The sequence below is a fragment of the Micrasema longulum genome, unplaced genomic scaffold (assembly GCF_059751315.1).
Source record: "Micrasema longulum isolate JH-2025_06_02 unplaced genomic scaffold, ASM5975131v1 h1tg000127l, whole genome shotgun sequence".
Classification (NCBI taxonomy): Eukaryota; Metazoa; Arthropoda; class Insecta; order Trichoptera; family Brachycentridae; genus Micrasema; species Micrasema longulum.
The window spans coordinates 2,762,846-2,777,976 of record NW_028277333.1 but is presented as its reverse complement, the minus strand read 5'-3'; the positions used below and the strand labels follow the sequence as shown (position 1 = coordinate 2,777,976).

At 31.6% G+C, this 15,131-nt stretch overlaps 1 protein-coding gene across 12 annotated transcripts in view; it reads right to left on the bottom strand.

The window, feature by feature from the left end:
• The window catches only part of Fhos (Formin homology 2 domain containing), a 135,564-nt gene that overhangs the window by 99,789 nt on the left and 20,644 nt on the right, over positions 1–15,131 (bottom strand). Inside the window, exon 1 of one of the 12 annotated variants that reach the window (XM_088241295.1) lies at positions 10,799–10,976. The exons of 8 other annotated variants lie outside the window; for them this stretch is intronic. The gene's annotated coding sequence lies outside the window, so the exon portion shown is untranslated. Of the gene's footprint in view, positions 1–10,536; positions 10,646–10,758; positions 10,977–15,131 lie in introns of those variants that run through there. 3 more of the 12 variants (XM_088241319.1, XM_088241302.1, XM_088241310.1) reach the window with 3 other exon arrangements.

Here is a 15,131-nt window from a genome sequence, read left to right as displayed (position 1 = left end):
ATGAATTTCTCTTAAATAGATACTGATCGGTGTTATTCGTAACTATGGGAAATATCCTTTTGCTGTGTAACGCGTACCTACTTACTTTCTCCTCGGGCAAAATGTTATTATTGGAAACTCACAGGTAAGATTCAAGAATAGTTGATAACCTAACCGAGCGGTTGGTCTTCTGCAGTACAGTAAATTCAATAAAAGGAAATAATTTATTTCAACGCTGTATTCAAAATAACCCGACATCTAGAAAAATGGAGGCAAACTTTAAACAAGACCTTAACTGCCGTGCAATCCCTAAACCACCATAACTCGAAAAATCCACTTTCGACAAAAACACAAATATTTTTTTAAACAAGTAAATCGCAACGATATTGATAAAAAATTCTTTTTAAATTTTGTCATAAGGCCATGTATGATAAAGATTAATTGTGAGAGAAAAACGTATCATTTAAGTCATTTTTTTTTCAAATTCACATCAGTTACGGAAGACAAAAAGATACCCGAAACTAGTTGAACAGCAGTACTGCTAAAAAAATCTACTAATTTTTTTAAATTTTTTATTTTTATTTATTTCTTAAGTTAGCTTATATTAAAACTAATATAAACTATTATATACATTTACATCATCTATATATATTTACATTTCCTTACAGTAACTTATACATTTATTTTTAAATTCTTTCAGACACTTTTCATTCTTCATACATTCAGGCATCTTATCATACATTTTTAAACCCTTATACATCAAACAATTTTGCGACTCAGCTCTTTTCAATAATGGTAGTCTTATTTTATCCTTTTGTCTAGTGGCATATTCATGTCAATTTTTGTTTAAGACAACTTTATCCTTAAAATATTTTGGTAATTTATCGTGAAAAAATTTATGTATAAATATCAACATATTAAATTTAAGTCTCCTTCTTACAGATAACCATTTTAGTTCATCTCTCATTTTTTTTACATTATATTTTGGTATTATATATATTGGTATTTATTTTACAACCACTCTCGTGGCACGAGAAAATACTTTTTCTCGTGTATTTTGTATGTAAATACACGAGATAATAAAGCCACGAGAGCGTTTGGAATACCAGCCCTGTTGTCGTAGCGAAAAAAGAATTGGATACACTTATGGCTAATTAAATGCTGATTACGAATCAATAAATAATTCAAAAGCGACAAAATTTGAGTTGCGGCGCGGCGGTTGTAATAAAGTGGAGCAATAAAATACAGTTGTTATAATACAAACATCTAACTGGATTAACAAGTAGCAAAATAACTATTTATTTGAAGTTCAATGTGGACATTGAACTTCAAAGAAATAGTCTTTTCGCTTTCTTGTTGGTCTTCCCAAAAACATTCACCATGGACAGTGCCGTTTTTTATTTTAACCCTCTAGAATCTATTGTTATTAATTAAATAACAAGTTTAAGAACCGTTTAGTTTGGTAGATCGTTTTCCAGTTTCGTAGTTCCTAGATCCCGCGATACTAATCAAAATATGGATCCAAAGTTGGGTGGTAACGTTATAACGAATTGAGGGCAATAATGATTCGCTAATATTCGCGTATTTCCGCTAAAGTAATTGCGCGTCGCCGGACGCGGATCATCAACGTAACGTTTCAGCACCGTTTTGTGGAAAAAATAGATTATTTCATCGCTGTTTTCTGAAGGAGGAATGTCAAAAATGAAAAAAATATTCTTCATTGTCTATTGTCTATTTCTATTGTGCTCAAAATGCATTCCCACGACTCCATGTTATGCAGATTCCGAAGGTTTCAATGCAACCACGTATACGGTGACCCTTAATCAAAAGTAGGCAATAATAGTTTGAATCATATCAAAACCTGTATCAGATTTTTGAAAAAAATTAACCATGATTGACTTTTCAGTCTGCTCAGCACTTAAATCAATAAGAATTTCAACTGGTTCTACGAGTAGATTTTTTTTCTTAAAAATATCGAATACATGCATAAAAAATAATGTCTACTGGTTGTTCAAGGAACTATTTTTGTGTTTTACATGAAATGCATTTAAGTTTGATTTTTTTAATATCTTGTAAACGTTGTAAACGAATATAGATAACTTTTCCGAATTGGAGGAAGCATATAATGGTTAAATTGATTTGTGATTCCTAAAGTGTGGTTAAGTAGTATAGAATACATGGCATTTTAGAGAAAGCTATTCGTTATTATAACATACGTAACTCTTTTAAAAAGCAGGATCTAATAATTAACTTAAACATCCAGTGTGGGTAAAAACAGAAAGAAACCTTTTTAAAATGGGGCATCAAAGGAGGAATACAGCTTTATGCAGATGATACGACTATTTTATATCACACTAAAAACAAACAAGATTTACAGAAGATGGTTGAAAGTGACGTTTTACATCTGGCGGAATGGCTGCGTTTAAATAAATTGAGCTTGAATGCAAAAAAGACTCACTACCTTCTATTTGGAAACAAGAGTAATGAATCTATTGATGTCTTTATTGGTGTTGATCGTCTGGAGAAAAAAATAGCACTAAGTACTTGGGACTGTTAGTGGACTCGCAGCTTACTTAGAATGAACATGTTGAGCGCGTGAAAGGAAAGATTGTCCCTGTAGCTGGAATACTGTACAGATTTCAGAGAATGCTTCCAGTTTCGCTGCTTCGAGCAATCTATTTTTCTATGGTCCATTCGCATTTATCATACCTATGCTGTGTTTGGGGTTTTGCAACTAAGAGCAAAATTTCTGAGGTGCAGATTATTCAGAATAGAGCGATCAGAAATGTGTTTCACCTACCGTATGATACTCATGTAAGGGACATTTATTTTGAAACAAAAATCATGCCTTTTAGCATGCTTTCCTATTTCGAGATAACTGACACTATCATTAATACTACTCTCGACTCAATGCACAGTAACATAAAGCCAGCTTTCTTTGGAGACATCCATCGGTACAGTACTCGATCAAAAAACAATATATATATTGGATCTGTGAAGTCTACGAAGTTTGGTACTAGATCTTTACAATACATAGGTTTCAAGGAATTTAATAAATTGCCACAAAAATTTAAAGTACCTATTTCAAAATATAGAAACAGGACGTGCGAATTGAAGAATTATTTTTTCCAGAAGTACTTTGAATAAATAATGTTAGTTTATAGAGAATGCGCATCTTGAACATATACCTTTTAATATTTCACCGTTTTTGCTTGTATATGTAATTTTTAATACTATTTAAATGTTATTTGTGTTTTTTTCTTTTTATATACTTTTTTTGGCTTGTTTACATAATTTCAATTTTTTCAACGTTTTTGATAAAAAAAATTAACCTGTATTGGGTGTGCGCATATTTTGTTAATTAAAAAAAAAGATTTTATTTTGTACTAGTTCAGTATGTATATATACATCCATGTAATTTTTAAACTTTTTCAATTTTCTTTCCCAGATTGCATAATGTAAACATTTATTTTGAATTTATTTCCATGCCTAGTATTCTGTTTATTCTGTTATTTTCAAGTATTTTTCATACCCTTTTTAATTTGTAGTATATCATAATTTTAATTTTTCTGCTTTTGTTAAATAATATTATAGTTTAAAATTTAAAAACGTCTCTAAAAAAATTATTATCTGTATGTCCCTAAATGAGTTTTTTTTAAAAAAACTCCTTGGGAATATTGTATATAATTATGTATAATATGTTTTCAATATAATAAAAAAAAAAAAAAAAAAATCTCGTAGTAATATAATCTTAGAGTATTTAAATCTGATGTAGGTATACTCGTATATATTATACACTAAGAATATAATTATAAATTCTCAAAAAAGATCTTCCAAAGAAGGTGAAGGCTTTGAATTTTAGTTACACCCTGTATCAGAACTCTTTCGCGTTTTTGTGCATTTCAAATGAAATGTTAACGCATTTTTGTGATTTCGCTAATGAACGCGTTGAGTTCACTGTCTGCCTATTACTAGTCTAGTTACTAGGTGCATTAGTGTAGATATAATGGTATAACTAGATTCTCTGTACTGTACTATATTTGTGTCATCTGGTAAACTTACGCTCAGTTAGTTTTCTACTATTAACCAATTTGAAGTTTACAATGGCAAGCACAAATTTACTATTGCTCACAGCACCAAACTCAACTGTAATATATTAGATTAACTGTAAGTAAATTATTTTTTTACGTATTCCGGTTCTTATTTTCCGTTACCAAGAAAATATTTTTATTGATGGCTTTACTTTTTTACAATATAAATAATACAACGATTTAAATAAGTTATTAAATGGATAAAATAAACGATAAGTACTCGTACCTATTTCAATTGTGTTTTAATTCATTTATTATTAACATGGTTTCAATTGTTTTTATTATAAGTGTTTCAATATTAGGAATCCTTATTTTTCGTAAATTGTAAACACGTAAAATAATAAATACATGAAAAGAAAACAAATAATTAATTATAAACGTAAGTCGCGCGACTTTGATTTGAATTTTACTGATAACATAATATATGTATTAAATATATAATATTTTTTTACCGAATACCGATAAAATCGATATAGACCAATGAAAATCAATAAATGTCTAATCAATCTTCGACATGTCATAATATTCGAAACACTTATGTACGTATTATGTATTTTAATATATTGTAGGTTTATGTGCTGTGCAAGAGAAGGCGTTGTAGTAGGTATGAAAACCATAGATAAATTTAACACAAACAGGGCTGGTATTCCAAACGATCTCGTGGCCATATTATCTCGTGTATTTACATACAAAATACACGATAAAAAGAGTTTTTTCGTGCCACGAGAGTGGTTCAGAATAGCACCCCAGAACTCATTAGTTCCACTTAAATCCTTTGCACAGATAATCGTGTAAAACCTCTGCAAAACCCTTGTAAGAACGGCAAGCAAAAGATTTAATCAAAACTCTTTGTACTGCACGTTACCCACGTGGTATATTTTACATAAAAAGGATTAATAATCCGATTGTAATTTACATCAAATGATATATTTATGTAATAAGGAAACTTTCTAATGACTCAGGCAAAACTTAATAATAGCAAATTATTTATCTATAATGTTATCATTATTCAAATATTTATTATTTATTTATTTATTTACACTTACGTTTATTGTACATTATTTGAGACGTAAGTCCCAACTCCATGGAACTAAAAGTCCTGCGTTAAGATGGGACTAGCAATTAGTTGACACAGACACATGAGTATATCACCACAAATATACGATCAGAAACATATATTTTAAAAAAAAATCATATATATATATATATATGGCACATCAATATGGTAAACAGTACACTCAAACATTCGGAAAATCATCAAGTAGTTTCCTACTCAAATCCCTACCACTTCCAGTCCTCAACTACTTTCTTGAAAATAGTTTTTTTTTCCTTGAGAGCTTAATACGCTCTTTCAAAATATTGAATACTCTCGGTGCGATAAATGACAGATGCCTCTGAGAAAAGGTCGTACGGGTTTTGGGTATATACATATATATATATGTACATAATTCATGCTCTGGGAAAACCTCGTACGGACATTTGCTGAAACCTCTCCTTATAAACATCTGCGGAGTTAATTACGAGTAGAAAAAGAATATGAGTACTACATACGTGATTTTTAATGCTATTACACTAAAACAACTCAATATGTATCAATCATTCAAAACTATTTCAATACATCTCGTAAATCAAAAGAAAGTGCAAAAAATATAATGAAATTCCCATTGAAGAAAAGGAGAAAAGAGATTTCTAATTTTTAAAAGATGAATTATCATTATTTCGCGGATACTTTTCATTCACCTCTTTGTGAAAAATATAAAGAAGTGCAGAAGCATGAAAATAGAATTTGTATCGAGATCGTTTTTTTTTGTATTTGTATCGAATTGGGATCGAGTTAAAACCTATTTTTATCATTTATAAACAAAAAAATGGTGTTATTTTAATTTTGTAAACCTAGCGACGTGGTCAATTTTTAAATTCCTCATCGTTTTATTTTATAAAGAAGATTCCCGATTTTTTTTTACTTAAAAATATAACAAAATTGACGGAAAAATAGCATAGTATATATTGTGTGTTGTATAGTGTGTTTTTTAAATTTCACGTTGTGCGTTACGATGACTTACTGGTAAGGGTTTATTTATTTCTGTTTTTTTTTTGCACCACAACAGGCCAGGAGGCCAAATTACAGTGGTGAATTACATCACAGAGCACCCAAGCTTGAGAAAAATCACATTTTTAATTTTTGTGTTCTCACCGGGAATCGAACTCGGAACCTTCCGTGCGTGAGTCTAGCGTCTTGACCACTACACCACGGTTTTACCACAGAAGGCCGAAATAAAAATTGATTAGAAAACAGCACGATAATATTTTAATATTGCTTCTAAATTTTACTTCATTTCAAGTTGATGAGCTTTTTTTTTCCCAAATAAGGCCAAGAAAAATTTGCTTCAAAACAACACGTTTGATCTATGAATGCCATAAAAAAAAGAAATAATTAACGCCGTGAAAAAAACTTTAAATAGCATGTTAAAATTTCGTGTCGCTACGGCTTAACGTTACGAGAATGGACACGATCACCAAGCAACGCCGGGTAAATTTTACGCTGTAAATTGTCCTAAGAATAAGATTTTGACAAGTCTTGACTTATTTATTATTATCAAATACACCAGCCAGGGTAACGTCGGACAAATTTTATTTTGAAAATATCAAAATTGATTTTAAAATTTCATAGAAAAGTGATTTCATTTTACGCTGCTGCAGTTTTTATTTAGATTCGTATTTTAGTACAGACCAGGCAACGTCGGTAAAAGTCTAAAATACTCCAGTTGATCTATAAATAGCATTTAAATATCGATTCTTAATTTCGCGTCGCTACGATATACCGTTAAAAAGTTTTATTTTACCGAAAAAGGCCGGGAAAAATTGACTTAAAAATAGCATGGTTGATTTAGAAATGGCAGTTTTAACGTTGATGCTTCAATTTCTTGTCTCTACGACTGACATTATTAAGTTCGATCCTTTATCGAGGAAGGCCAAGAAAACAATGGCTCGAATATACCACGGCTGATTTAGAATATTCATGTTCAATGATGCATAGGGCACTGTACTAATATATCAATTGCAGCTTACGTCAATCGTTTGTTGTGACGCAACTTAAAATGAATATTTCGTATTATTATTTCGAGAATCAACCTGGGGACCTCATAATAATATATGGTAGGTAAATGATCTAACCACGAGCATTGAATTCTTTGTTACTTTTTTTGTAACATGTTACGGGTGAGGACGATTTGTTTCGATTATATGATTGAATCCGCGGATGTTCGCGATATAATCGTGGTTATCATAAATAACGCTATTTAGAATGCAACCAGCGTTAAGTGGAAAGTTTTCTTTTATTATTATTATTATTGCAATGTTTTCAGGTGTTTTACATTTTGCGAAATCATTGATACACGTTGTTATGTCGGCGTGGTGTCGTAAGGTAATGACTTAATTATTAAAAGCTTTCTGGATTGGCCGCTAACGTGGAAAATGTCAGAAATCTAAGAGTGCAAAAACAAAGCAAATACAATATTTGTCAAAGAAATAGTTTAAACTTTATTGTGATATAACACATGAATATACTTGTTCTATGCCCCTTTTTTCTGTATCCAGGCGGATGAAGGATACAATTCTGTGTGTGAAATAGAGCCAGAAATCCAGATAAACATTTTCGACTGATGGCTGCTCTCATTTAAAAATCCTGAATAAGGAAATCGCGTTGAGATAAGTTCGCCACGTTGTGTAGTGATTGGCAAGTTTGCCTACCATTCTTGAAGCCTTGGGTTTGATTTCTGGCAAGGTGAACGTAAAATATTTATTTTAAGGGTTGTTTAAACTGCAGTATTTCATTGTTCCGGACTGGCACCTGCAGCGTAAGAGTGATCATCTTACCTTTATGTTACAGCTGATCGAAATGCGATGCATTTGGTTTATAAATGCAATGCCCTATGCACCACTATGTGCGGCAATAAAAAAATGACTGCATATCATAAACGATATTATAATCTATCGATTTATTAATTATGATATATGAACGTAGAATACTTGTTGAAAATTTGAAAAAAAACTGAGGCAAGTAATGAACTTTTAACAGCCAGAAACACGCACTTTCTTACCGCACGGCACAAATAAACATGGTGCGCTAGTGTTTTGGCAGGTTGGTAAGCATCGTATTTCGGATAAAGTGCGATTTTACTGGTACCGCCTCGCGATCTGGTGAAGCGCGTTTGTAGACTATGCCCGAGTTCCTGGGAATATTTGATAGTAGATGGTCACTGGACTGGCGCCCGAAGCGTAGGACTGATCATCCTACCTTCAAGTATATAACAAACGATCGCCGATTCGCCAACGTTGTGGGTAAGTAAAAGTAACCCATCCCAATGGTGATGTCTCACAATATGTTTTATTTACTTTCCAGAATTTGTACAATTTAGCATGGTTAATATTTGTTTCAGCCAATAAAACAGTTTTCCAAACCATTTACTAGATTGGCAATTTGCAGCAAAGTATGGCGAGGCATTCGGCGCATCCACGGTATTGAAATTACCATATTCCCGAGGAATGTTCCAGCGGAAGTCGCAGGGTCATTATTCGGTGCTTGCGTTTCAAGGTGAATTACAATAAAACTCCGAAAGGAACGACTCATAGTTACAACATTTACGGAGATAACTGCAATTCTACAAACGATGTTGCCAATTTAATGCAAATACAAGTAACATAACTTATTTACTCTCCCCCCTAGATTGGCTAAAGCGTTCTCACCTACTTCGATAAAGGTTCTTTTACGTTACAATGCCTTATCAAATTACGGCAAATTACACTGAAACTAAAGAGAAATAACACGAAGACCATAAAATTCCAGTATGCGCAAAGAACGACTAAATTAATTATGTGATTTGTCGCACCTGCTGTTTAGTAAATAACAGCATTTATCGATATTATTCCTGGCCGATTACCTTTCATTCCCACCCTTTCCTTGACCTATCCTTATGGTACCTACCTGATATCAAGATAGAAGAAATTCAAAATTAGAAGATTTGTATTTACAATAAAACACACATAATTTTTGACATAACATCACATTGCATAAAAGTTATTTAATTCGTCGCGCATCGTTGTAAACATCGTTACAATTCATGGTGCATTTCATCATCCAGTGCCCGAAATTGAAGAACATTCACATGATATCAAAGGAAGTGTCCATTTCATGTTCCTATCCCTTATTCAAATATTTCAAACCTCTTACAAAACTGAATGAAATTCGTTTTTCCGTTACAGCCCGCATTTTTGTTAACACCTGCATTGTTGTAATTTTTTTTTTTTTATTGTGTAAGATTTGTTTTATGATCAATGATCAGTTCTACGCTATGGGCATCAGTCAATGACCTATGCAGTCTACATTCTACATAAAATACCAAATAAAAAATATTGAATAATTCTCAGAAATTATCCAAAGCGAACGTTCATAGATCCGGTCCATCCCGTATTTATACTTCGGGACTTACTTATAAACCTGGTGCAAAATCACACCTGTCATAGGCTAGGATATAGAATTAGGATGGGAATACCATGCTTATTACAGTGGTGGAATAAGGATAGTGTTCGCATCTTCATTCTACCACACCAATATGTCTAAGGGTGACTTTATGCCAGGTTTACACGTAAGTAAGGCCCAAAATGTTGCTTTAAAAAAAAAAAATTCATCCTGGGTCGCGTAACCAAAACCATATACCTATCACCCTCAACTCAATATACGCTGTCCTAGAAGGTTTAATACAGTTGTTGCTTAATTTAAAATTACAGATTATCTCATATAACTTAAAACCTTAACGAAATTAGCATGAAGGAAACGGTATAAATGTAAACATTAATATTCCATGAATTAATTTGATATATGTTTTTACAAAATTATTTAAGCCATAATATTCTTATCGGTCATTCGACAGCATAAAAGTTTTTGCTAAAAATATACTACAGGAACTTATTTAGTTTTTTTTAAATATAGTATTGAAAAATCCACTGAATGTGCATGATTTCAAATGCTTTTTTTTTTTTTTTTAAACCAAAAGTAAGAATTTTAAATTCATTTCACTATCTTTAAATCAATAGAACAAATTGTCATGATCGATGAACAATGACACATATGATTTTATTTAACTTTACTTAGATTTTTTTTGACACGGCCACAGTTCGATAAGTACAAAAGTTGATATTTGGGTTAGTTAGATGTTTACATTATTTTTTCAAACCTGGAAAATAAAACCATATCAAGATTAAATATTAAAGAAAGTCATAAAACTTTAAAAGTATAGGTATTTTATATCCGAAATACTTAATGATTATTTTTATCGAACGTTTAAATACTTTTTTTTAATGGCTCGATTTTGAAAAAACGGCGCTTAAAAATGGCAAAATCGTGTGATAATCTTATTTTTATCAGACTTTGTTGCCTACAGGACTCATTTATAATCCGACAACTTACCTGTCCATTCTAAAGATGCTAACAAATGAACCAAGGATAATTTCAAACCATAAAATTATTCAAATAATGAAATATCATTCTAAAAATCGAAATATACTTTATTATAAGGAGAGTAAATATATTATATTATTTTTAATGTTTGAAGCACTGACTTTTAGAATTTGCATATTAAAAAAAAAAGTAAGCCGATTTAAGATTTTTAAATGATAACTGTATTATTACGGTATCAGAAGGGAGAAGTTGATAAAAATACTTCACTGACACTTATTTTTATTGAATAAACTTTATTGAACTGTATTTAAGTGTCCTACATGAACAAGTCGGCATAAAAAGCTCGTTTTTCAATTCTCAGCTCACGCGACAGCAGGAACAACCCGGACAACGCGACGCACGAACCGGCCGGCGCGCGAACTGCGACTGGCCGCGAGCCGCGACCGGCTGACGGACGAAGCCGTGGCGAGCGGTTTGAACGAAAAAGGTAATTCCTTTGACCGGCCCGCAGTCCCGAAATTTACAAATAATATAAATAAATCGCTTAGACAAGACAAGACACGATGGTCACCATAATATAATACAATGTTCGTAGGCGTTTATTCGGAGAACAAGTAATGATTTATGTTTTATGTGCAAACATGCAGTTTCAATCTATGTTTAATTTTAACGTGATTACATACGTTTTCAAATAATAAAAAAATACATCTGTATAAAATCGTTGAAAATTAGATAAAGAAACATTTGTCAATGTTGGTGTAAGACCTCAGAGTAATACTCATAATTCTCTAGAGAAGCCCTTAAGCTCTTTTGCGTAGAACAAAGGCATTCCAAATTTTTGGTTAGATTTTAGTTTGGTTTTAAGTTTAAGAACTAACGTTCAATGAATGATTTTGGTGTGAGCTCGCAATTCTCAACACAATTACCTACGGCCCGTTGTATTGCTGTAATCTGTAGCTAAGTTTGTGGTCAATAATCATATAATGGTTTTTCTCCGTATGGGCGACTCTACTAGGTTATTACTCTAAGTATACAATTTAAACTAAGATAATCAGATCAAGATAAATCGAATTGTGTATAAATATATCTCACTTTTTTTTACAAAAGTTTAAGGGAAGAACTTTAAAGTACACTGCGTATGAATTTTTAATAACGCCATGTTAATGTGTTGGTGATACAAATAAACATAGAAATTTCGTTTGTGTTCGTAGACACACTAGAATGATTGACATGAAAACTTGTTACGCACATATAATCTGGAAATACGAAAAAGGAAGATGTTTTGGGGAAAAAAATGGTAGATGGTTGATTGCAATGGGAAATACGGAGAAAAGCTTGTTTACGATTGTAACTTAATTTATGGATAATCTGTTTATAGTGAATACATTATTATGTATGTTATAGACATACTTATACATTATATACATACTTATGCATTATAAACATACTTATACAGTAACACCCCAATTATCCGGATTAATAAATGCCAGATTTTATTGCTTTTCAAATAATTCTACGAATTGGAAACACATAAAAAACTTATGTAAACATATTAAGCAACGTTAATTGCACAGATAAATAAAAAATGCAAATTTCACAATTCATTTTTATTTCCTGATAGCGATCTGGATATTTATTAATCCGGATGACTATAGTTTAGATAAGCAGAGTTCTACTACACATAGTATACATACTTATATAATATTATACATAAAAAAATTGTCTCCTAATATGTACTAATATAGATTTTATTAAATATCTGTTTTCACTTTTGCAAATACGTTTATATTATTTTTTGTCGCAACATATTGGTTCCTTAGAACAGACCTTGCCCATATAGGAACCGAAAGATATTTACAAGTTCTGCTATGCCGCACTGATTTGCTTATTTGACTTATCTTTAGTGCATAAGTACGTATTGGATTGTAATGTTTCATATGTGATTTTTTAAATATTATACATAGATAAATAAATTAAGCAAAAGCTATTTAAGATTTAAAGAACTGTTCTAGCAGTATCTTTAAATTAAATCAAAATTGTTCATTTCCAAAACATTTGTGAAATTTCTCTGTTTTCAATTTTATTCGGATTTCGAAATGAGTCAAATCAAATAAAATTAATCAAACACATAGCGCTTTTTCAGCAACATTTTTGTATTTATTACTTCAATGTGAAATGCAGCGAGACTAATATCGCGGGGTAATTACTGCATCTAGGTAACTTCAGAACAGCATTACTGCGTTAACCACTAAAACACATGTTTGTATCATCCTCCACGAATGCTAAAAATAAACAAGCACATTAAAATCATTTTAATATTTATTTTTAATGCATCATCCCTTGTCTCTTTATATATTAATATATATATTGTGAACTAAATAAAACTGATTATAAAGCTACGAAGATATTGTAATAACCCCACGATAACAAACGATCCTTATTAACAGTAACAGTATTTTTTTCGCTTATCATTGTAAAAAAATGTTTTTTGTTTCTTTTTTCCAACCATTAAAAATTTAAATTTACAACTGATTTTTTTTCCAACAAAAAATATCGGAACAATTGATACATGTATGTTTGCAAAAGAAGAAATATACGTTTGAAATTTTAGGGTTTTTCTTTTTATATTTATATTTAGATGTATTCATGTGATTACGTGAAACGCAAGTAAACTGATTTTGTTTCTATTTACTTACGTAAAGGAGTATTTTTGTAAAATAAAATGGCATTCCACAACCGCGGGCCGGGAATTGGTAGGGTCTGGATTCGCGAAAGATCGAAGGCGACTGGCGACCAAAATAAAAGCTACAGGATTTATTCAAAACACACCTGACCGGCAAGTGTATTATATACAATAGTATACTCAATGGGCCTTATACGCCTGGTATAAATTTATGCCTTGGCATAGTGGTAAAAAGTTCTACCACTATGCCTAATATAAATAAAGGTTTTTAAGGCGGCCTCCGTGGTGTAGTGGCTAAGTTACTTGACTCACACACTGATGGTTCTGGGTTCAACTCCCGATGAGAACATAAAAAAATAATGAAAATGTGATTTTTCTCAAGCCTGGTGTGGTGAGTTGTTATTTACCACTGTAATTGGGCCTCAAGGCCTGTTGTGGTGCAAAAAAACAGTAAGGCTCTAGTATATAGACTTTTGTAACTGAATTTGATACAAGTAAACTCTGTTTTTGTTACCATTCGTGTTTGCGATATGATTATGAGGAATAATGACAATATCCGCCCTCCATATACCAATGTAGTTTGCTAAACTAGCAGTGAAATTAATCGAATTAAATCAAATTGAAATAGCGAAAATTCATGAAATTTAAAATTTAAAAAGAGTAAGGGCCAGGTTTCATAGAACAAAAGTTATGTTAAATAAAGTTTAAGGTTAAATAATGTTTGCGTTTTTGTCAAAATATGTAAAATAAGTCGTTTTATTTGACATATTCGTGCGAACTCTTTTGTCCATTTTGACGAAAACGCATATGCAGCGCATAGAGCTTTGCCAACCCTACCGATTTTTTTCAGATCTACCGACTTTTGGAGAAATCTACCGAATTCAATTGATATTCAACGGATTTTTAAACATGTCCTTGTTTAACCTATCTACCGTTTTGTAGTACGGTTACCTATAGCCCAATCACAAATAACTATCTACGTGCAAATAAGCGACGTGATAACAATTTTTCACCATGGTTGTTTATCGCATTCGCGATCACAATAGGACATCCGTGAACACCTAATATTAAATGTCAAAATATTTATGTTTCTTGACGTATAATCCTGCAGCGCAATCACATATTTGAATTTCACCGTTGTAAATATGGAAAATATTCCGAAACTGCTATTTTTGTTTATTTATTTATTATTTATCATGCTATTTATTGCATTTAGCCGGCGCTTGGCAAGTCAAATGTCAAGAAAAGCAGTCGCCATAGTAATTATGATTTAATTTTTACTTTTTTTTATCAGATACTTCTTACTATTTCGCAAATGCAATATATTGAATCGGGTTGTGGTTCTGTGGCTAGTGTCTCGGACTCACGGACCGAAGGTCCGTGGTTCGAATCCTACTCTACCCCAACTTGATTCCCATTTTCTAATAGTGAATTATTTACAACTCGTTGAAAATGGCCCTCAAAATAAGATATTTGGGTAAATCATAAGAACGTAAATATTTCTTTTTTTAAAAAAAAATAAAAAAAATTGTACTATTGTTTTTAGTAAATGCCAATTTTTTGCCAGGGAACTGTATTTATTTACAAGGAAAACGAAAAACAAACCGATACGAGCGTTAGCTTAGAGATTACACACGCGTTGACTTATGACTGCGATAACTTAAGCATGTTCATTGTGATCGCTCAAATGCTTAGCATGTTTTTAAGCACGTCGATATTTATTTGCAATTGAGCTTCTGTATTGTTTAATGAATATATAATTGAAAAGATGGAAAAACATTTAAGAAGGGAACACAGAAGCCAAGACATTTACAGGACTTATTATGATAAAAAATATACGGGAATCATAAGAATAAAAAAGCAAAATTTTAATTTTTAATAAAAAAAAATTATGCCCTCTAAAATACTCCCCACTTGCGAC